This window comes from Thalassophryne amazonica, chromosome 16, assembly GCF_902500255.1.
Source record: "Thalassophryne amazonica chromosome 16, fThaAma1.1, whole genome shotgun sequence".
Taxonomy (NCBI): domain Eukaryota; kingdom Metazoa; phylum Chordata; class Actinopteri; order Batrachoidiformes; family Batrachoididae; genus Thalassophryne; species Thalassophryne amazonica.
The window spans coordinates 24,066,565-24,091,869 of record NC_047118.1 but is presented as its reverse complement, the minus strand read 5'-3'; the positions used below and the strand labels follow the sequence as shown (position 1 = coordinate 24,091,869).

The following is a 25,305-nucleotide window of genomic DNA, read 5'->3' as shown; positions in this document are numbered from 1 at the left end:
TGACACACGAGCCGAGGCTGAGCGTTAAATGGTCAAATTGATGCCGATGTCTCACTGGACCAAGAACCATCATTTCAGTCTTATCAGAGTTTAAAAGTAGGAAGTTTCTAGACATCCAACTTCTCACTGCTGCAAGGCAATCTTCTAAGGATTTTATGTGAATGAGATTACCAGCAGTTATTGGCATGTATAACTGAGTATCATCTGCATAGCAGTGAAAGGTAATCCCAAAACTCCGAAATATGTGCCCAAGGGGTGCTATATAAAGGGAGAAAAGCAGGCGGCCTAAGACAGACCCCTGTGGAACCCAAAATTTCATGTCACTAAGGTTAGAGGTAGTGTTACTGTACAAAACACAGTGAGAACGACTGGTCAAGTATGACGTCAGCCATGCAAGGGCACACCCAGTAATCCCAAAATGATTTTCCAGCCTATCAAGTAGAATATGATGATCCACTGTATCAAATGCAGCACTGAGATCTAACAGCAACAGAACCGTAGTGGTGTCCGAATCCATTGTAAGCAGAAGATCATTCACCATTTTAGTGAGAGCTGTCTCTGTGGAATGATATTTTCTAAAAGCAGACTGCAGTGGCTCAAAGAGATTATTCTCAGTAAGATAGTCTATGAGATGCCGTGACACCACTTTTTCCAGAATTTTAGAATTTTAGTGCTTCACATAATTCACAACAACACAGATGAATCTAAAATCAAAATTAAAAGCAAGAAAAGCACAGTAAAAAGATAAAACACAGTAGAATAGAAAGAAATTACAAAGCAAACACAAACAGATTGAAAAATTAATGATAAGACAGTCTAAAAAAGTGGGTCTTCAGTCTTGATTTAAAAATCTCCACCGTGTCAGACTGCCGAATAACAGCAGGTAGATCGTTCCAAAGAGCCGGACCACGGTAGGAGAAGGCTCTATACCCCACAGACTTTTTGTTCATCCTCAGAACACACAGAAGCCCTGCACCCTGCGAACGCAAAGGCCTCGCAGGTACGTAGGGCTTAACCAAGTCCACCAGGTAGGAAGGTGCCAGTCCATGAACAATTTTATAAACCAACAATAAAACTTTAAAATCCGATCTGGCAGAAACCGGTAGCCAATGAAGGGATGCCAGAATGGGAGTAATGTGGTCAAACCTTCTACTTTGTGTCAAAAGTCTGGCAGCAGCATTCTGTACCAACTGAAGTCCTCAAATGCTAGACTGCGGCAGGCCAGAAAATAAAGCATTACAATAATCCAATCTAGAAGAGACAAACGCATGAATCAGAGTCTCAGCATCAGCCATAGACAGGATGGGACGAATCTTTGCTGTATTTCTCAGATGAAAGAAAGCAGTCCTTGTAATGTCCCTAATGTGGAGGTCAAAGGACAACGTAGGATCAAAGATTACCCCAAGGTTCCTCACTTTGTCAGTATGATGTATAACACATGAACCTAGGCTAAGCACCAGCTGATCAAATTGATGCCGATGTCTTGCTGGACCAAGAACCATCATTTCAGTCTTATCAGAGTTCAAAAGTAGAAAGTTGCTAGACATCCAACTTCTCACTGCTGCAAGACAGTCCTGTAAAGATTTTATGTGGACAGGATTTCCAGCAGCTATCGGCATATACAACTGAGTATCATCAGCATAACAATGAAAAGCAACCCTGAAACACCGCAAAATGTTCCCAAGGGGTGCCATATACAGGGAAAAAAGCAGGGGACCCAGAACGAATCCCTGCGGAACCCCGAACATCATGCCCTTAAAGTCAGAGGTAGTGTCATTGCACAAAACACAATGGGAACGACCAGACAGATAAGACGTCAGCCATGCAAGAGCAGTTCCAGTAATCCCGAAACAGTTTTCTAGCCTATCAAGTAGAATATGATGATCAACTGTGTCAAACACAGCACTGAGATCCAACAACACCAATGCTGTAGTAGTATCCGAGTCCATTGCTCACAGAAGATCAATAACTACTTTTATAAGTGCTGTTTCTGTGGAGTGATGTCTTCTAAAAGCAGACTGCAGTGGCTCAAAAAGGTCATTCTCAGTAAGATAGTCCACAAGCTGCCGTGAAACCACCTTTTCCAGAATTTTAGAGCAAAATGATAGATTTGATATCGGCCTATATTTTTTCAATACACCAGGATCAAGATTAGATTTGTTGAGTAGTGGTTTAACCACGGCAGATTTAAAACAATTCGGAACAGATCCAGAGTTTAAAGAAAGGTTAACAATTTCCAGCACAGTCGGCCCAAGAATGGGCCAAAGAGCCTTAAACAATTTTGTTGGTATAGGATCAAATAAACAAGTTGTGCTTCTAGTAGACATCACGAGTTTCGTCAGCACACCTTGGGAGATACTGTTAAATTCCATGAATCTAGGTAGCACCTCAGTGGTAGTCCCCAGCTCAGTAGCTGAATACAGTGATTGGACCAAAGTATGCTGAGATGTGCTCAACCTAATATCTTCCATTTTCTTTTCGAAATATTCCAGAAAGTCCTGTGCTGAAAAAGGAGAATGACCAACAGGTGGCTGTCCATGAATAAGAAATGCCACCGTATCAAACAAGAACTTTGAGTTATGCTTGTTTTTGTTGATCAATTCAGAATAATACGCCTGCTTCATAGCCAATAAAGCATGCTTATAATCTAAAATAGCTTCACGCCACGCAAGGTGAAACACCTCAAGTTTGGAACTACGCCATTTCCGTTCCAACCCTCTAGCCTTCTGCCTAAGGTCACGTAAATAACTGTTGAACCAAGGTGTCTGTGCTTTGGGAAGGTGTGGCGTTAATAGAGGAGGCGCAATCTTATCAAGTGTGGTTTTTAGCACTAAATTCAGGCTATCTGCAAGACTGTCTACCGACTGAAATTTCATCAAGCTTGAAGTTAGGATTTCAGGTAGTCTCGCTTCGAGTTCAGTCAAAGTTGAAGGTTTAATTTGTTGCCCGCAATGATAGACAAGGTTGTTGCTCCACTAAACGCGGCAGCATAATTATAATCCTAATAAGCGAGTGGTCAGAGACCGCTGATGCAAGAGGCAGGATGTCGATATTTGTGACAGCAAGGCCACATGCAAGAACCAAATCCAGAGTATTACCACTGATATGCGTTGAACCATGAATGAACTGCCGCAATCCTAGTGCATCCATGATTTCCATAAATGATTTACCAAGGGGATCAGAGGGCTTATTTATATGAATGTTAAAGTCACCAATAATCAAAATGTTGTCTACACTAGTTGAAAGGCTAGAGATGAACGCGCCAAATTTATCTAAAAAAATCTGAATATGGGCCAGGAAGCCTATAGACAGTGACAATGTAACATAGCTGATTTCCAGTTTTATGACCTTGGCAGTACGTAGCATCATGGGCATAGCAGAGAATCAGATGCTCAAATGAATTATATTTCTGACCCCCAACAGTTACTAAAGTAAACCTGGATTTATAAATAAAAGCAACACCCCCGCCTTTCCTCACATCATGTGAAAAGTGACTAAAAGTTTATGCCGGTGGGCAGGCCTTGGCAATGTGTAATATCCTGAGCAGAGCGGAGAATCAGATGCTCAAATGAGTGATATTTGTAACCCCCAACAGCTAATAAGCTAAACTTAGATTTATAAGTAAGAGCAACACCCCCGCCTTGCTTCGCATCACGAGGGATGTGACTAGATGTATATGCTGGTGGGTAGCCCTCATTTAAGGGGAGGACAGCTGTAGGTTTAAGCCAGGTTTCACATAGCCCAATTATATCTAAGTGATGATCAATAATTAGATCATTGATCAACAATGATTTTGAGGACAGTAATCTTATGTTAATGAGACCCAGTCTAAGGACCTCAGTGGGGTTGACAGTTGAACTGTTTGGGTTTAGGGGTGGTTCCAGAGTAGCATATATAAGATGCCTAGAAGTAGGTTTGGGTTTAAGACATTTCACGCACGTTGTAGGTAGTAGACATGAAATCTTTGCTATTGCTGGAACAACCACTGGGCAATCCTCAATTTCAACATCATCCAATATAGTAATGGGTATTAGGTTTGGAAAACATATCCCTCTATGATTTTTATGGACACGACTACGGAAGCAGGCCACAGTCTCAACTTGTTGAAATTCCTTCCCTGGCAAATAAACTGCACTATCAACATAATGGATTTTCTGCACTAAATTCCCTGCTAAGCTAATGGATTCCACACCCACATTTGTCATAAGCCTTGCAGGGTCTCTAATCACCTGCTCCGTGGCCTGCTGTAGATTCCTAATGTTTCCCTCCCTGTAGAGCTCTATCTATGTTCGAGGACAAGATGGAGGCGCCTTCCCCAGTAGGGTGGAGGCCGTCCAGCATCAGCAAGCCACGGCGGCCCCAGAATGAAGGCCAGTTATCAATAAAGCTAAAGCCTTGCTGTTTACAAAACTGCACCAGCCACCTATTTAAGGATGTCAGCCTGCTAAATGCCTCAGCAGTACCCAAGGAGGGGAGGGGACCAGAGACTATTAATCGATGCCGACACATCTTTCTGGCAAAGTCACAAGTCCTCTCTATGTCCATTTTTGTGACCTCTGAGTGCTTCATCCTGATATCATTGGTGCCAACGTGAATAACTATGTGACTATATCTCATGTCATGTTCCTTCGTCTGTCTTCCCTTCTGCATCAGCACCCTAAGATGAGATGCAATGTCGGGAGCTCTGGCCCCAGGAATACATTTAACATCAGCCGGCATCTGTAACCTGACTTTGCGGGTGATAGAATCCCCTATCACTAAAGTCTGGTGTTTTGGCCTGGAGACAGGAGAGGAAGTCACTTGTGGGCTCAGAGAATTCACATCTGGCAAATCCAAGGGGGAGAACCGATTCATAGTTCGCACTGGCGAGTGTGATCGGGGTGCCACAACCGGGCGCCAAGCTCTACGGAGCTTCCTCCTCCTAGCCACAGTCCGAAAGCCGTCCTCCACAGCCGGCGTTTCTAAGCTGATGCTAATGGGCTCGCTAGCCAGCCCAACACTAACCTCATCTGGAGTGCCCGTAACATCTAACTCTACTGTGCTAAGAAGCTGCTCTAACTTACGGACACGGCTCTCTAAGAGAGCCACCCTATCGTCCAACATCACGCAGGATTTACGGAGGCTGTAAAGTAGAATTAGTAGTGTACTTTGTGCACTAAGAAATTCAAAAATGTAGCCAAGCAAACACGAGCTAACCAATAATGGATAAGCTAACCACTCCTAAGGCTTACACAGATGCAGATAAATGAATTAAAATTCACAGCAGTTACACTGAAAAACTAACAGAAGTATTATACAGGTAAAAAAGCAGCAGCTATAAAATACACTAAACAGTTGACTAACAGGAGTGTAAAAAAATGAAATGAAAAAATGATGAGAAGGGTCAGAAATAGCTAATGCAAGCTAACTGCTAGCGAAAATGTTAGCCGCTCCTAAGATTTGGAAAGAAGAGATTTGTAAGAAATTACAACCCCAATTCCAATGAAGTGTGTAAAATGCAAAAAAAAAAAAAAAAAAAAAAACAGAATAAAATGGTTTGCAAATCCTCTTCAACCAATATTCAATTGAATACACCACAAAGACAAGATATTTAATGTTCAAAATGATAAACTTTATTGTTTTTGTGCAAATATTTGCTCATTTTTAAATGGATGCCTGCAACATGTTTCAAAAAAGCTGGGACAGTGGTATGTTTACCACTGTGTTACATCACCTTTCCTTCTAACAACACTCAATAAGCGTTTGGGAACTGAGAACACTAATTGTTGAAGCTTTGTAGGTGGAATTCTTTCCCATTCTTGCTTGATGTACGACTTCAGTTGATCAACAGTCCGGGGTCTCCGTTGTCGTATTTTGCACTTCATAATGTGCCACGCATTTTCAATGGGCGACAGGTCTGGACTGCAGGCAAGCCAGTCTAGTACCCGCACTCTTTTACTACGAAGCCACGCTGTTGTAACACGTGCAGAATGTGGCTTGGCATTGTCTTGCTGAAATAAGCAGGGACGTCCCTGAAAAAGACGTTGCTTGGATGGCAGCATGTGTTGCTCCAAAACCTGGATGTACCTTTCAGCATTGATGGTGCCATCACAGATGTGTAAGTTGCCCATGCCATGGGCACTAACACACCCCCATACTATCACAGATGCTGGCTTTTGAACTTTGCGCTGTTAGCAATCTGGATGGTCTTTTTCCTCTTTTGTCCGGAGGACACGACGTCCATCATTTCCAAAAACAATTTGAAATGTGGACTCATCAGACAACAGCACACTTTTCCACTTTGCGTCTGTTCATTTCAAATGAGGTCAGGCCCAGAGAAGGCAGCGGTGGTGTTTCTGGATGTTGTTGATGTATAGCTTTTGCTTTACATGGTAGAGTTTTAACTTGCACTTGTAGATGTAGTGACAAACTGTTTTAACTGACAATGGTTTTCTAAAGTGTTCCTGAGCCCACGCTGTAAAATCCTTTACACAGTGATGTTGGTTTTTAATGCAGTGCCGCCTGAGGGATCGAAGGTCACGGGCATTCAATGTTGGTTTTCGGCCTTGCCGCTTACGTGTAGAAAGTTCTCCAGATTCTCTGAATCTTCTGATTATATTATGGACTGTAGATGATGGAATCCCTTAATTCCTTGCATTTGAACATTGAGAAACATTGTTCTTAAACTGTTGGACTATTTTTCACGCAGTTGTTCACAAAGTGGTGATTCTCGCCCCAGCATTGCTTGAGAACGGCTGGAGCTTTTGGACATACCCCTTTTATACCCAATCCTGACACTCACCTGTTTCCAATTAACCTGTTTACCTGTGGAATGTTACAAAAAGGTGTTCTTTGAGCATTCATCAACTTTCTCAGTTTTATGTTGCACTGTCCCAGCATTTTTGAAATGTGTTGCAGGCATTCATTTCAAAATGAGGAAATATTTGCACAAAAACAAAAACGTCTGTCAGTTTGAACATTAAATATCTTGTCTTTGTGGTGTATTCAATTGAATATAGGTTGAAGAGGATTTACAAATCATTGTATTTTGTTTTTTATTTTCATTGGAATTGGGGTTGTACATTTCATGTTCATAAAAATTAGTGTTACAAGTCCACCCTTTTTGATACACCAGTATATGACATGCAAAAAACAATAAAGACCACAAATCCAGAGATAAGACCACAATTACATTATGACTACAAATGTATGATCTATTCAGTCCACATTTTACTTTGAACTGTGTGGGCTGTTGCTGATTTTATGGAGCTTGGCAATTTAAGTTTTCTTGAACGCAAATTCCATCATTTATATGCCCCTCACATTATGTTGTTAATCCTTAATTGCTGTTATCAACATGGGGAGTATTTAAGTACTACTTTATGAGCTGACAGATTTTTAAAAGAGTGTGTTTTAGTATTCCAGAGACTGAATGAAGTGATGAAGAGTCGAGACAGAAGGCCAGGGAAGTGTAGTCACACAGGTTAGACCCAATGAGACAGGTTATATACTATACATGTGGCAAGCATGTGGCAGCTATGGATGAGCAGAAGACCAACATCCACCCTGTGCTGTAGCATCAATAGAAGGAAGCTACTGGCAAAGCGGGAGATCCAGCGGCTACAGGATTCTGGGAACAATACTCAGCAGTGTGAACGTAATGAGTACACCCAGGTAGAAGAGAGCAGTTTTTAGGAACAGGATGACACCCATCACGTACCAGTCATTAATCTACAGAGCTGAAGATGAAGCATGTGGTCAGACTCAATCAGACAGCAACACAACCAATAGTGCACCTCCTCTGGCTCGCTGACAAAGATCAGAAAAGATGCTTGCAAATATTTCACACAGCTCCACTCACCATCCCCTCTACAGGCATTACAGAAAACAGTGATCCTATTAATCCTAGAAACATTTGCGTATGAGATCATGACTGCATGCAGAGAAAGCCCCCACCCCCCTCCACACTATGGAGAAGAAGAATGGTCCAAGTCCAAATCCAGAAAGCCCAGAAAGAAGGATGAGAGTCACCTAACAGAGATACAGAATGGCATCATGAGACAGATTCTGCTTAGACAAGAAGTACCAAACGTTCTCCATAACTGAGGCCTTAGAAACTGCCAAACAATGGTTCCCTGGGTGATGTCTGCCTCGTGCTCATATACCAGAGAAGCAGAGGCCAAGAGATTAAATGGTCTGTTTTCCAATATCCCAGCTGCAACACCAGTGCCAAGTGGCTGGTGGACCTAAGAACATACCACAGCAACCTCCCAGACCAAGAACCAATCAACATCATGAAAGCAGGCATCCAACAAGGAGACTCACGAAAGAAGATGAAGAAAGCACCAGGACAGGATGATCCCCACCTACTGACTGAAGAGGCTAACAGTACTCCATAAGCTCATAGCATCACACATTGGTAGATCGTCTATGAACAGGAGGTACTCACTCAGAAAGGGCAGAAGAACACTGATTATGAAGGACATAGGATATGAAGGATATGATATAAGAAGGATATAGGACATACAGTAGATCCCATTGATGTCAAGACATGAAATCTCCTCACAATGTGTTGAGGTCTTCACACAAAGGCCACCATCCTGAGGCTCTATGAGCAATGGAAGGTGAGTCAGGGAGGATTAATGAGTGTCAGAGCCATGATCCAGGATGAGATGAGGAGAGTCCATAAATACATGAGAAGGATGGCCCTCTGAAATCAGCTGCTACAAGAGTGCCTCAGACAGATGAAGACACATGGTGAAAAGGAACCGGAGGAGGAGGTATCATGGAAAACCAAGCTCCTCCATGGGATGTACCATCAACAGATAGAGGAAGTGGGTGACATCGACATGTCCTACCAGTGGCTAGAAAAGGCTGGACTAAAGGACAGTACATTGCCATGGCAGAACACAAAAAACCCCTAAGCACCAGATCCACAGAGGCAGGAGCCTACCAAAGCTGACAGGACCCAAGATACAGGCTGTGCAAATGTGTCCCAGAGACAGTCCAGCCCATAGTAACAGAATACAAGATGCAAGCTGGGAAAGCTGATGGGAGACACCACTGAAGGTGTTTCTGTGTAGGCTCTCAGTTGTCCAGGTGGTTTCCATAGTAGAGAAGCTTGAATCTTTGACTGGACTGGGTTGCTTGACGTGAGGACGTTTCGCTTCAAATCACAGAAGCTTCCTCAGCTAAAATTCCTTGCTCTGGTAGTCTGACTTCTGTCTTGACTCTTGTAGAGAAGAATAAACCAGAAGCCAACAAAAGCTGGAGTTTTTTAACCTAACCAGACCCCACCTACCAAGAGGCTGACTACTATAGGCTAGTGACTAAACAATAGCTCTAATTAGCACCTATTGTGCTCTAGTTAGTGTATATGTATATATATATATATATATATATATATATATATATATATATATATATACTGCACATCGGGCCTGTGCAACATTCAGAAATGAATTAAGACTGACTTAAATTTCAAAATCATTTTTGAATTTTGCACAGGCCTGATGAGCAGTGTAGTCACAAAGCATACAATCATTTAGAAATACACTGCAATGCGAAAAGGAAGCAGGATTCCAACTCTAAAATTCAGAATTTGCACACCCTGCTTATTTAACAATATGTTATGTATGCTTTGTAATATGCATATGTCACGGACATGAATGAGCGAAGCTTGTCAGCATCTCACCATGTCATTTAGGTCCTTAAGACTTTATTTTGAGTAAATGCTTCAGCAGAGCATTTGCATAGCAAAAACCTTTCAGCTTCTGGGGGGGCTCTGCTCCCCATACTCCCCACCTTTTTAAGCATTTTTTTTTCTTTTTTTTTGTTTTTCAGCTGACTCCCCAATTACAGCCCTTTTAACCCCCTGCCACTTTAAGCATTTTTTTTAATGCAGATGTAAATTAATATTCAAAGTTTTCAGCTAGTTGACAGTAGGGCTGTAAAATATGGCCAAATTATCGTATCTTAATATTGTCATATAAATTGTCATGTCAGTGTCACTTATATACATGCTGTCCATATTCTTGAGCCGCTTAGGTGGGTAGGGAGAGTTCCCATGGGACAAAAAAGCTTTTCAACCTACCATCCCTGGTTCTCAAGACCAGGCACCTAAGTGGCTCTGCTCGCTCTCTCTCTTTTTTTTTTAAAGATATTTAGGTGTCCCATAGTAAACACTAGTGGAGTTCCACCTTAGATTTGGAATGTATACTAGAAGATATATCTTACTGAATTTTCATATCAATATGATATACGATATGACTAACAAACAGTAATAATACTACACTCATTTTGCACTCATCATAAGGTTAGGATACTGTGCCCTCCAAAAGTATTGGAACACTTGGAATTTCACACATTTTAATTTGTTTATGCCATTTTAAATACAAGAAATACAAAAAATAAAGAATTTAAATTTCTATAAGTATCTTCCTCAAACTCAAACTGAAAGCAAATCTCTAAAACTGGCATGTACTGTGTGCTGTCAGGTTTTCTGTCATGTTTAGTTTAGGTCTTCGGTTTCATTTTTGTGCTGTCTATTTCACTTTTCTTGCTGGGTGTTTCTTGCTTGGGCTTTATCTGTCCCTATTTCTCTTGTCTGTCTCTCTTGATGCTTAGTGGGGGGCGTTACACTCTGTTTGGACCACACCCTGTTCTGGATCTTTCCACAGGTGTATTTAGGCTTCACTGGTTGCACTGGTTATTCGCCTGATCGTTGCGCCTTGTGCCTTCGCTTCTAGTTCTGATTCATTGTGTTTTTTCAAGTCCTGCTGCCACATTGTGTTTATGACCACCTGCCTGCGTATACCGATCACGCCATTTGCCTGATGATTCTGATCTGTTTGCTTCTTGTGGACTGTCTCTCTGTGTACCGGACCTCACTGATTCATTCAGTAAATGCCTGTTTGACCCAGAGCTACTGTGTCGAGTCCCGCATTTGTCTCCAGCCCTCTCTGTCTGATATACACTTGATAAAACCTGTCAATAATAATCAGTTTTATTGCCAAGTTTTCTTCAGACAAGTCAGGGGATGGAAACATGATAAATGATAAGAATAGTGACAAAGGTCATTTTCAGTTTGTACAGGGATCAAAAGTTAAAGTTGCTTCATTAATTTTCCTCCAGCTGTATTTGTGTTGAATTTGATGCTTGTATCATCATTTGAAGGATTGTTTCAGTTATCTGCTGCACTAATAAGCCAACAGAGCATGAACCAGCTGTTGTCTGTTAGTTTAAACATGTTTGCACTCTTAAACAGCTAACAGACAGACATGGCAACCTCAATTAAAGGAGAAATGCTGCTTTTAAGAACCTGGACCTCATTTCTGACATAAAATACGGTTGTTTACTCACCAGTGTACGTTTGGTGTGATTAGAAGTCCATAGTTCAGTTGACATGTTTAGTTCAAATCTGAAGCAAACATTTTTCTTCTTCTACTAAGGTGGATTAGAACTTTTTGTGGTACACGGCACAAACTACTGGACAGGAGGAACCTAGCAGTCAATGTGACTCATGTGTCGTGACATGTCAATCATCTGTGTCCAATCAGATTTCAGGGGAGTCCAGTGAAACCCCGGCCTCCACTCTAGCTCCACCCATGCCAAGAAGTGTTCAACATTTCCTGTTTCACTGTGACTGACAATTCGGCACTTCCTATTTGAGTCTGAGCTTGCCACTGAGTTCCCATGAGATTCCATGGGATCTCGTCTGTCAGTCCAGGAAGTGTTTGACATTTGATCATTTCCTGTTTTACTGTGGACTTTGAATTTTAGCACTTCCTGTTTAGGACGCCCTGTACCATGAGTGAGCTTCGCACCGCTGTGAGACGCTTTGCTCATATTATATTGTAATATTTTTCAGCTAAATTTCACTGTGAACAACCATCTATCTATCTATCTATCTATCTATCTATCTATCTATCTATCTATCTATCTATCTATCTATCTATCTATCTATCTATCTATCTATCTATCTATCTATCTATCTATCTATCTATCTATGTCTGTCTAAAATCATGGGGTGGTTACTTCAAAAGGCCTTAAATATACATTTTGAACATGCATCAATCTGTTATTTGCTTATACTATTGTGACAGTAGGTGGAAAGCATAAGGCAGTAGAAGGCCACACATCATTATGAGGTTTTTGTTGTTGTTTCACTGTACAAGAACTCCCAAAAGCAGTCTACACCTTGTAAAGTTTGCATGTGCACCATATTTTTGGAGACATTTAGTAATGTTGAATGTATTCCATACACACAAATAAAGTCTTGTGATTGCTGTTTTGTTTTTGTCTAGGCTTTCGATGCATTCATCTACATCTTCTTTGCACTGGAGATGGTGGTGAAGATGGTGGCTCTTGGGATCTTTGGTCATCGCTGTTACTTGGGAGACACCTGGAACAGGTTGGACTTTTTCATCGTCATGGCTGGGTAAGTGTTCACTGTATAGTCTAATGTCAACAGTAATTACACTGTATTAGGCTCACTGTCATTCAGAAGATCAGAAACACAGTTTTGAATATACTGTGATTCTATATTAAAGTCCATATTGAAAGGTGTTGCTTTGTGAGTGCAAAGCAACATAAAAGGCCCATTGGTGCCAGTGTAAAATAGACCTGGGGGTTACATTGGATTGTGTCTTGTAGTTCAGTCATTAGATGGTACATCTGTGTGGAGTAGGCAGTTCTTCAAAACTGAGTGACCGTGAAAGAAAGATTATAGAGAGGGAAACCACCAAGACACTCATGAGGACTATGAAGGGGTTCTAGGCAGTGGTGACCACAGTTCCGCTTACCCCTAATTAATGGTTAAATAAAGCTTGATATTAGCTGGAAAAATGTATGAAGAAAAAGTGAGATACATATTCCCAAAATAGGACATTTTTTCCTAGGTAGAAAATGCTTGACAAGATTATTTTTTTTATCTGGAAAAAAAAAAAAAAATCAAATTTTTCGTTAAATAAGTCTTTTTTTACTTTCATAGATATCAGTTTTTGGAGTGTGCATTTGTCCTGTCATGAAACGTTGCCCATAATGCACTGCAGCATGTGTGGTCCAAACACTAAAACCTTCAAAATTAGTGCATTACTTTAAAACTAAACCATATAACTGATATTTTCGCTTTATAAAACCCAGACGTGACGTTAACATAACTTATCTGGAATTAGTTTGGTTAGTTTGGTATGCCTGTTGATGACTTGCGTGATGTGCCGGCGAGTCTGTATGGTGTAAAGAGAAATTGCCAGTATTTTTTCCTACTCCGCCTCAGTCACTAGGTCTCTTCTGCTGAGAGAAAGCTAATCTGACACAGAAGTGCTGGCTCATTGTTGTGTTGGTAGAATCAATACTAAAAGTTATCGTCTTAGCTTTTGTCTGTAACTTCCGTGAATTTTTTTTAGGGGTTTATCGGTTTAGCTTTATAAAAGATAACTTTTCAGTTAGGGGACTACCTGTTATTGAAGATAACTTTTTGGTTAGCTGTGCCCACTGCTGGTTATAGGCTTTTGTGACTGTGGGTGGACAAACCTTAGTGCAAATATTGTCTATTGCAACACCAGTTACACACCTTCATGGTGGAGTGGTACTGTGCAAGCCGTTTCACATAGTTTTTTACCAGGTGGCATCAGAGTAGTACATGTGTTCACCCCTGCACAAACACTTGAAAGAGGGGGGGTAGAAACAAAGGGCCCAAACATGGTTTTCAAAGCAGAGAAAAGAGGACAGGACAGAAAGAGAGGAGAGAAGAGCAAAGGCAGAGCAACAGTCTCATCAGGACAGGTGGTGGGAGGTGGGTGGTGGTGGTGGGGGAGTATTATTCATCTTCATTTGAGCTGAATGAGTTTATCCCAGTGGATACTCCTAGTTTCTGTGGTTGTGTGTGGCACAGAATTACCCGCATAGATTATAGTCTGTCATCTTATACCGAGTGTGTGTTTCTGCATCTACATGTGCACGTCCGTCGGTTTGTGCAGGCGTGCAAATGTCTCTGCCTTCGTTTTCTCTTGGCAGCATCTATCAGATTAGGGTCTAGGCTAATTGCAAAGGTCAGAGGCAGCCTCGTCCGACCAAATCACACCAAACAGTCTGTTTGTAAGGTCCCCGCGGGTCCCACCTCTGCCTTGCACCTTCTTTTTTTCTTTTTCACATGCATGGGTGAACATCTCCTCCTGTCATCCCCCTTCGAGCTCCTCTCAGACAGGCTCCAAAAAACACTGCAGAGCCCTGTCACACACATAAGTGCCTCTTTGTGTGTGATATTTTTCCATATTTTATATTTATATTATCCTAATCTACTCCCCGCTGACTTAGTTTTTCACGGCTGTCAAGGAGGTGCAGCAACAAATTAACAAGCTCAAGCTCGAATCCTATTAAAGTGGATATGACACTTAAAGACAACATAGTCTTATTACATGTAACAAAGGTTATATAATTCGGTCAACCTAAGCATTTTGGGAAGATGGACGCAGTTCTCCCATTATATACAACATTTGAATGTCCCGCCACTGAAAAATGTGCATGCTCCGTGACCAGCTTCCCATCCTGTTGTCAATCGAACAGACAAAGACGGGACTCTACACGTTGTGACGTCACGGCATGACGTGACCGCTGATGGAACGCACTTTCCAAGAAAAACACTTTTGAGAAGCTGTACAAACTTTATTTTTCAGTGATAATGATTAAAAATACTTTCAACTTACTATACTATTTTGATATTTATATTAGTTTTACCTAATTTTTTAGGTGTCATATCCACTTTAAGGCCAGACTCTTGAAATTCACAGGGAACATTTTTGGGACATAGACATTGGACAAGTTCAAAGATGGCTAACCTTGATGTATTTTAAGAGGTAACTTAAGAGGTTTTAAAAGTTGCATTCTGTTATAAACTGATCCGTTTAGATTTTGAGTGACGTGGGTTGACAGCCAATCACAGTAGAGCTGCACCGTGACATCAGTCGCTGGTTTCTGCTTTGTTTTGTGTGTGTGTGTGTGTGTGTGTGTGTGTGTGTGTGTGTGTGTGTGTGTGTGTGTGTGTGTGTGTGTGTGTGTGTGTGTGTGTGTGTGTGTGTGTGTGTGTGTATATATATATATATATATACGAGGTCTGTCAATAAAGTAACGGTCCTTTTTTTTTTAAAAACTATATGGATTTGATTCATATGTTTTTACGTCAGACAAGCTTGAACCCTTGTGAGCATGCGTGAGTTTTTCCACGCCTGTCGGTGACGTCATTTGCCTGTGAGCACGCTTTGTGGAAGGAGTGGTCCCGCCCCCTCGTCGGATTTTCCATTGTCTGGAAATGGCGGAATGATTTGGACTTTTTTTCCATCAGAATTTTTTCAGAAGCTGTTAGAGACTGGCACCTGGAAACCATTTGAAAAATTTATCTGGCTTTCTGTGAAAATTTTACGGGCTTCACAGAGAATAAGGACTGTTACTACAGCTTTAAGGACGGCTTTAAGGACGGCTTTAAGGACAGCTTTAAGGACGCTTGGTGCGCCGCGCTCCGAGCTGCGACGACGAGGCAGAAAACGCCAGATCATTTCTAAGCTGATGGCTCTGTGGATACGAGACCATCGTGTGCACTTTCTCTGGTTATCACAAGAGCTGGACATCAGCCATTTTCCGGCAGATTTCACTTTTAACAAGAGATTTTGTCATGGAAAGCCACGCGGAGGCTTCATGCGTAACGACCGATTCGCTGTTTGAGCGAGACAAAGGAACACCTCCGTTTCGGCGTGTCAGAGGACAAGTTAGGACAAGCCCAGCTCTCCACAATTTCTCTGATACTTACTGGACTGGTAAGCATTGAAAGCCAAGATAGGCATGTCCCAACTTGTCCCAAAAATTGATCTGCAGAATTCAGGTCTCTGTGTTGTAAGTGGAAACATGATGTCATCTGTCCATCACAGTCCCAAATCGACGGGAGACGCGCGGGACAAAATATTTAAATACGTAACTAACCATAGAATCTCGTCTCTGCTGTCTGCGGACGATGTGGTTCTGTTGGCTTCGTCAAATCAGGACCTTCAGCGTGCACTGGTGCGGTTTGTAGCCAAGTGTGAAGCGTCCGCGATGAAAATCAGCACCTCCAAATCCGAGGCCATGGTTCTCGACCGGAAAAAGGTGCTTTGCCCTCTTCAGGTCGGTGGAGTGTCCTTGCCTCAAGTGGAGGACTTTAAGTATCTCGGGGTCTTGTTTACGAGTGAGGGACGGATGGAGCGTGCGACCGATAGACGGATCGGTGCAGCATCTGCAGTGATGCGGTCGCTGTATCGGTCCGTCGTGGTGAAGAGAGAGCTGAGTAGGGGGGCAAAGCTCTCGATTTACCGATCGATGTATGTTCCGATCCTCACCTATGGTCATGAGATTTGACTCATGACTGAAAGAACGAGATCACGAGTACAAGCGGCCGAGATGAGTTTCCTCTGCAGGGTGGCTGGGCTCTCCCTTAGAGATAGGGTGAGGAGCTCAGTCACTCTGGAGGAGCTCTGAGTCGAGCCGCTGCTCCTCCACGTCGAAAGGAGTCAGTTGAGGTGGCTCGGGCATCTTTTCCGGATGCCCCCTGGATGCCTCGCTGGAGAGGTGTTCCGGGCACGTCCCACTGGGAAGAGGCCCTGGGGAAGACCCAGGACACGCTGGAGGGACTACATCTCTCGGCTGGCTTGGGAATGCCTTGGGGTTCCCACGGAGGAGCTGGGGGAGGTGTGTGTGGATCGGGAGGTCTGGGCGGCTTTGCTTGAGCTGCTGCCTCCATGACCCGACTCTGGATAAAGCGGACGAAAATGGATGGGTGGATGGATGGATGGATGGTAACTAATCATTTTGCTCAACACCTTAAGTGTGAGACTGTGTAAGCCAAGATAGCGACAGCTTGAGCTGCCCCATCTGAGCTTTAAAATGGCTCTTCAGAAAACCTGGGTGACATCATAAAGGGTTTGCCCAGTATATACTGTATATGTACAGTTTATAGTCTCTGTGCTTGTTCACTCAACCTTTTATTGGTTTATTTTTTAAATAATTTTTAAAGCGCAGTCTTGACTTTCATGTTTAATGCCACAAAGACCTTGGATGAGTTTTCATTCCAACAGTGAAAGCCTTTCTCCCATATTTTATTTTATTATTATTTATTATTATATCATATCCCATACTTTGATATGAGAGAGCTCAATCTTGATTCTCTTTGTTGAACACTTTTTTCTCTCCTGAAAGATGTGAAAAGAATCAAAGACTTGGGAAGTGGCATTTTGTGTCCAGGGACACAAAATGCCACTTCCCAGCCTGGTTGCTTAACTGTAATGCATAATTAAAGAGGACGAAGACTGAGGCTGACGTTTCTGGTTAAACCAGAAAAGTAACAGAGATTGTGCAACCTTCATTACTTTCCCAAAAGACCTCCACATTCAAGCATCTCTCTTAAGTGTGTAAGGCAAGAATAATTTTCTGCAATAAGCACAGTACAACTCATTTCCCGATATGAAACGTGCAGTATGAAGGCATTTCAATATGTTCTAGATTAGGCAGTGCGCCGTCCGCGATCACCACTGATGCAATGATGCTTGCATTACCGATGGCTGTGACACTTTTTTTTTTTTAATTAACACAGTGTGGCAGGAATATTAGCTGGTTCCAGTGCGGTGGTGCAATTTGGTGCATTGTGAGAGCATCAGTGTTATCATTTCAGTGTTGTTACTCTTGTAAACCGGTTTCATTTCTGTGACCTGCGACTGCTGCATTTAATCAAACAGATTTAATATAAAGTACTTACAAAAATATAGACTAAAACTGGGCAAACTCACAGACATATTTGACACTGATATTGAACCTTCAAGTAACCAAGCATTGTCATTTATGGCCCCAGCCATATATTTATATGTGCAGTTGTGATATTGTTAATCAGAAAAAATTGACCTGCCACAAATTTGTCAATCCCATTGTTGCAGCAAGGATGGCGGAAATAATATATATGCAACATATAACGCAGTCAGTACAATTCCTAAAATATGTTCCTACATACTCAACAAAAATATAAACGCAACACTTTAGGTTTTGCTCCCATTTTGTATGAGATGAACTCAAAGATCTAAAACTTTTTCCACATACACAATATCACCATTTCCCTCAAATATTGTTCACAAACCAGTCTAAATCTGTGATAGTGAGCCCACAATAAAAGGCCACTCTGAAAGGTGCAGTTTTATCACACAGCACAATGCCACAAAACAGTTAAATGTGGTTTATTAAACATTAGGTCTCTCTGTTCTAAGTCCCTGTTAGTAAATGATATAATAATTGATCAACATATTGATTTATTCTGCCTTACAGAAACCTGGTTACAGCAGGATGAATATGTTAGTTTAAATGAGTCAACACCCCCGAGTCACACTAACTGTCAGAATGCTCGTAGCATGGGCCGAGGGGCAGGATTAGCAGCAATCTTCCACTCCAGCTTATTAATTAATCAAAAACCCAGACAGAGCTTTAATTCATTTGAAAGCTTGACTCTTAGTCTTGTCCATCCAAATTGGAAGTCCCAAAAACCAGTTTTATTTGTTGTTATCTATCGTCCACCTGGTCGTTACTGTGAGTTTCTCTGTGAATTTTCAGACCTTTGTGTATGACTTAGTGCTTAGCTCAGATAAGATAATTATAGTGGGCGATTTTAACATCCACATAGATGCTGAGAATGACAGCCTCAACACTGCATTTAATCTATTATTAGACTCAACTGGCTTCACTCAAAATGTAAATGAGTCCACCCACCATTTTAACCATACTTTAGATCTTGTTCTGACTTATGGTATGGAAATTGAAGACTTAACAGTATTCCCTGAAAACCCCCTTCTGTCTCATCATTTCTTAATAACATTTACATTTACTTTAATGGACTACCCAGCAGTGGGGAATAAGTTTCATTACAGTAGAAGTCTTTCTGAAAGTGCTGTAACTAGGTTTAAGGATATGATTCCTTCTTTGTTATGTTCTCCAATGCCATATACCAACACAGTGCAGAGTAGCTACCTAAACTCTGTGAGTGAGATAGATTATCTCGTCAATAGTTTTACATCCTCATTGAGCACAACTTTGGATGCTGTAGCTCCTCTGAAAAAGAGAGCCTTAAATCAGAAGTGCCTGACTCCATGGTATAACTCACAAACTCACAGCTTAAAGCAGATAACCCGTAAGTTGGAGAGGAAATGGCATCTCACTAATTTAGAAGATCTTCACTTAGCCTGGAAAAAGAGTCTGTTGCTCTATAAAAAAGCCCTCCGTAAAGCTAGGACATCTTACTACTCATCACTAACTGAAGAAAATAAGAACAACCCCAGGTTTCTTTTCAGCACTGTAGCCAGGCTGACAAAGAGTCAGAGCTCTATTGAGCCGAGTATTCCTTTAACTTTAACTATTAATGACTTCATGACTTTCTTTGCTAATAAAGTTTTAACTATTAGAGAAAAAAATACTCATAACCATTCCAAAGACATATCGTTATCTTTGGCTGCTTTCAGTAATGCTGGTATTTGGTTAGACTCTCTCTCCGATTGTTCTGTCTGAGTTATTTCCATTAATTACTTCCTCCAAACCATCAACCATCAATGTCTATTAGACCCCATTCCTACCAGGCTGCTCAAGGAAGCCCTACCATTAATTAATGCTTCGATCTTAAATATGATCAATCTATCTTTATTAGTTGGCTATGTACTACAGCCTTTTAAGGTGGCAGTAATTAAACCATTACTTAAAAAGCCATCACTTGACCCAGCTATCTTAGCTAATTATAGGCCAATCTCCAACCTTCCTTTTCTCTCAAAAATTCTTGAAAGGGTAGTTATAAAACAGCTAACTGATCATCTGCAGAGGAATGGTCTATTTGAAGAGTTTCAGTCAGGTTTTAGAATTCATCATAGTACAGAAACAGCATTAGTGAAGGTTACAAATGATCTTCTTATGGCCTCAGACAGTGGTCTCATCTCTGTGCTTGTCCTGTTAGACCTCAGTGCAGCTTTTGATACTGTTGACCATAAAATTTTATTACAGAGATTAGAGCATGCCATAGGTATTAAAGGCACTGCGCTGCGATGGTTTGAATCATATTTATCTAATAGATTACAATTTGTTCATGTAAATGGGGAGTCTTCTTCACAGACTAAGCCAGAGGACACACACCAATTAGTTAAACTGCAGGAATGTCTTACAGACATAAAGACATGGATGACCTCTAATTTCCTGCTTTTAAATTCAGATAAAACTGAAGTTATTGTACTTTGCCCCACAAATCTTAGAAACATGGTGTCTAACCAGATCCTTACTCTGGATGGCATTACCCTGACCTCTAGTAATACTGTGAGAAATCTTGGAGTCACTTTTGATCAGGATATGTCCTTCAATGCGCATATTAAGCAAATATGTAGGACTGCTTTTTTGCATTCGCGCAATATCTCTAAAATCAGAAAGGTCTTGTCTCAGAGTGATGCTGAAAAGCTAATTCATGCATTTATTTCCTCTAGGCTGGACTATTGTAATTCATTATTATCAGGTTGTCCTAAAAGTTAATTCAAAATGCTGCAGCTAGAGTATTGACGGGGACTAGAAGGAGAGAGCATATCTCACCCATATTGGCCTCTCTTCATTGGCTTCCTGTTAATTCTAGAATAGAATTTAAAATTCTTCTTCTTACTTATAAGGTTTTGAATAATCAGGTCCCATCTTATCTTAGGGACCTCATAGTACCATATCACCCCAATAGAGCGCTCTCAGACTGCAGGCTTACTTGTAGTTCCTAGGGTTTGTAAGAGTAGAATGGGAGGCAGAGCCTTCAGCTTTCAGGCTCCTCTCCTGTGGAACCAGCTCCCAATTCAGATCAGGGAGACAGACACCCTCTCTACTTTTAAGATTAGGCTTAAAAATGTCCTTTTTGCTAAAGCTTATAGTTAGGGCTGGATCAGGTGACCCTGAACCATCCCTTAGTTATGCTGCTATAGATTTAGACTGCTGGGGGGTTCCCATGATGCACTGAGTGTTTTTCTCTTTTTGCTCTGTATGCACCACTCTGCATTTAATCATTAGTGATTGATCTCTGCTCTCTTCCACAGCATGTCTTTTTCCTGATTCTCTCCCCTCAGCCCCAACCAGTCCCAGCAGAAGACTGCCCCTCCCTGAGCCTGGTTCTGCTGGAGGTTTCTTCCTGTTAAAAGGGAGATTTTCCTTCCCACTGTCGCCAAATGCTTGCTCACAGGGGGTTGTTTTGACCGTTGGGGTTTTTCTGTAATTACTGTATGGCTTTGCCTTACAATATAAAGCTCCTTGGGGCAACTGGTTGTTGTGATTTGGCGCTATATAAATAAAATTGATTTGATTTGATTTGATACACAACCATCTCTAGGGTTTACAGAGAATACTCCAAAAAAAAGAAAGATATCCAGTTCACGGCAATTGTGTGGCTGAAAATGCCTTGTTGAGGTCAGAGGAGAATGGGCAGACTAGTTGAATGGGCGACTGTGTGTTGCCATCATGTCGGTTTGGACCAACATCTCTGAGGAATGTTTCTAACACCTTCTTGAATCTATGCCATGGCCTCTGGGGGTTCAACCCTGTACTAGTAAGGCATACCTAATAAAGTGGCCAGTGGACGCTTAATTATTTCTCCCACAGAACTTGGGGTTGCTTTGTTATTGGAATAAACATTAAGTGATGAATAGAAACAACATTTGACAAAGTAACACCTGCCCAAGGAGACTGTGACAAACTGTGATAGTGTAACGTGATAATGTAATGACTGTGATAAACATAAACCTTCACTAAATGTAACATCCAAAGGGAAACATTCGCCAACATTAGTTTCAAATTCATCAAATTTTTACCTTGGAAAACATCTTCAAGGTCAAAGTCCTGTTAGAAGTGGCTTTTAATAAGCTAAAATATAATACAAAATATAGATCAAAAGGGTTTTTCAATGTTAAAATTAAATATCCGCTAAATCCACGATATGGATCAGGTGTGGATCAAACTTGGTCTATTCATTGAAAGTGCCAAGTTGCACCTCATTGTCACATATGAGAGTGATTGACGCACTTCTGATTGAGATATAATGTACAACAAATGGGCTTTTCAATGTTAAATGTAAATGGCCACAAAATCAATAATCCAGATCAGATCTGGATCAAACTCTGTCAGTCGATAAAAGATACCATCCTACATAACACACTCAAACATGAAAGAATTTTGATCTTTTTTGACAGAGTTCTGAATTTTTGAAAATCTTTTCAATGCTAAACATAGGGATTTTTCCTGACTTGGACCTTTGACCTATGACCTTGAAAATTGAATTGGTTCTTGCCTATCAGGATATGTATCTTCAGTAAAAAGAAAAAAATCATAATGATATATGAGAAATTGTGGGCTCCAGACAGTTCACAAACAAACAAACAGACAAACAAACAAGGGTGAAAACATAACCTCCTCCAATTTTGTTGGTCCCGATCTGTCTCTCTCTCTCCCTCTCTCTCTGTAGCATTTTATTAAGCATCAAACTGAACCCTGTACAGACCTTTTCAAATAAGTACAGTTATCATATTAGTTGAAATTAATCAAAATAACAACATTGCTTGAGAAATGTGGACAAATACAGAATTTAAAGCCATTTAAAGTATCTTTCTGCTTTGATCAATCAATCAATCAACTTTTTTCTTGTATAGCGCCAAATCACAACAAACAGTTGCCCCAAGGCGCTCCACATTGCAAGGCAAGGCCATACAATAATTATGAAACACAGTCTACGTCTAAAGCAACATAACCAAGGGATGGTCCAGGGTCACCCGATCCAGCCCTAACTATAAGCCTTAGCGAAAAGGAAAGTTTTAAGCCTAATCTTAAAAGTAGAGAGGGTATCTGTCTCCCTGATCTGAATTGGGAGCTGGTTCCACAGGAGAGGAGCCTGAAAGCTGAAGGCTCTGCCTCCCATTCTACTCTTACAAACCCTAGGAACTACAAGTAAGCCCGCAGTCTGAGAGCGAAGCGCTCTAATGGGGTAATATGGTACTATGAGGTCCCTAAGATAAGATGGGACCTGATTATTCAAAACCTTATAAGTAAGAAGAAGAATTTTAAATTCTATTCTAGCATTAACAGGAAGCCAATGAAGGGAGGCCAACACGGGTGAGATATGCTCTCTCCTGCTAGTCCCCGTCAGTACTCTAGCTGCAGCATTCTGAACCAACTGAAGGCTTTTTAGGGAACTTTTAGGACAACCTGATAATAATGAATTACAATAGTCCAGCCTAGAGGAAACAAATGCATGAATTAGTTTTTCAGCATCACTCTGAGACAAGACCTTTCTGATTTTAGAGATATTGCGTAAATGCAAAAAGGCAGTCCTACATATTTGTTTAATATGCGCTTTGAATGACATATCCTGATCAAAAATAACTCCAAGATTTCTCACAGTATTACTAGAGATCAGGGAAATGCCATCCAGAGTAACGATCTGGTTAGACACCATGCTTCTAAGATTTGTGGGGCCAAGTACAATAACTTCAGTTTTATCTGAGTTTAAAAGCAGGAAATTAGAGGTCATCCATGTCTTTATGTCTGTAAGACAATCCTGCAGTTTAGCTAATTGGTGCGTATCCTCTGGCTTCATGGATAGATAAAGCTGGGTATCATCTGCGTAACAATGAAAATTTAAGCAATACCGTCTAATAATACTGCCCAAGGGAAGCATGTATAAAGTGAATAAAATTGGTCCTAGCACAGAACCTTGTGGAACTCCATAATTAACTTTAGTCTGTGAAGAAGATTCCCCATTTACATGAACAAACTGTAATCTATTAGACAAATATAATTCAAACCACCGCAGCGCAATGCCTTTAATACCTATGACATGCTCTAATCTCTGTAATAAAATTTTATGGTCAACAGTATCAAAAGCAGCACTGAGGTCCAACAGAACAAGCACAGAGATAAGTCCACTGTCCGAAGCCATAAGAAGATCATTTGTAACCTTCACTAATGCTGTTTCTGTACTATGATGAATTCTAAAACCTGACTGAAACTCTTCAAATAGACCATTCCTCTGCAGGTGATCAGTTAGCTGTTTTACAACTACCCTCTCAAGAATCTTTGAGAGAAAAGGAAGGTTGGAGATTGGCCTATAATTAGCTAAGATAGCTGGGTCAAGTGATGGCTTTTTAAGTAATGGTTTAATTACTGCCACCTTAAAGGCCTGTGGTACATAACCAACTAACAAAGATAGATTGATCATATTTAAGATTGAAGCATTAAATAATGGTAGGACTTCCTTGAGCAGCCTGGCAGGAATGGGGTCTAATAAACATGTTGATGGTTTGGATGAAGTAACTAATGAAAATAACTCAGACAGAACAATCGGAGAGAAAGAGTCTAACCAAATACCGGCATCACTGAAAGCAGCCAAAGATAACGATACATCTTTGGGATGGTTATGAGTAATTTTTTCTCTAATAGTCAAAATTTTGTTAGCAAAGAAAGTCATGAAGTCATTACTAGTTAAAGTTAATGGAATACTCAGCTCAATAGAGCTCTGACTCTTTGTCAGCCTGGCTACAGTGCTGATGATACAACATTGCTGGTGGTGTGAGTCCGCTCAGTCACTCATCGCTCAGGCCTCAGTGATTTTGTCACAGTGCAGCAGATAAACAAGCTGTGTATGACAGGTGGAACATCAAACAAAGAATCTGGAGCGGATCTGAACACACAAACCCAGCAGTAATATCAGAATAGCCACTGAAATGAATATTTTTACACGACCGGCGTCGCCGTTCGCCAGCAGCTACTGACATGACTAAAATGACAATGATTGTAGAGAAAGGAATAATTTACTGTGTATAATGGTCACATACAGCAGGTGCAGGATTGTGTGCCTTCAAATAGCTTTCAATTCTGCATTTGCACACCAAATGTGTGAATTTCATATAGACATAAACACACGCATGAGACACGTAAATGCAAGTACAAGGCAGGAAAGAAATGTGGATCACATATAAAAAACATGCTTGCAGCAGCACACTAATTACCGTACAAAACACAGCGGCTAAAACCTGACCCAAATCAAATGTACAGATTCTGAATTCGATTTCATGTGAGGACGACTGGTCTTTGATCCTAATCCTAAACTTTGATATTGATTAGTCATTTATGATCCTGAACTTTGACCATAAGCACTCATCTTGATGCTGAGGTTTAACCCGTCTCATTGATGTTCTGATTGCAGATTGCTTTGATCCAATTATTGTATCAAAGCAATCAAATATCAAGGGCAGGATAAACATCAGTTGAATCACT

At 41.1% G+C, this 25,305-nt stretch overlaps 1 pseudogene; it reads left to right on the top strand.

Annotated features, from left to right (window-relative positions):
* LOC117527690 overlaps positions 1–25,305 on the top strand; it is a 595,993-nt pseudogene that overhangs the window by 339,382 nt on the left and 231,306 nt on the right.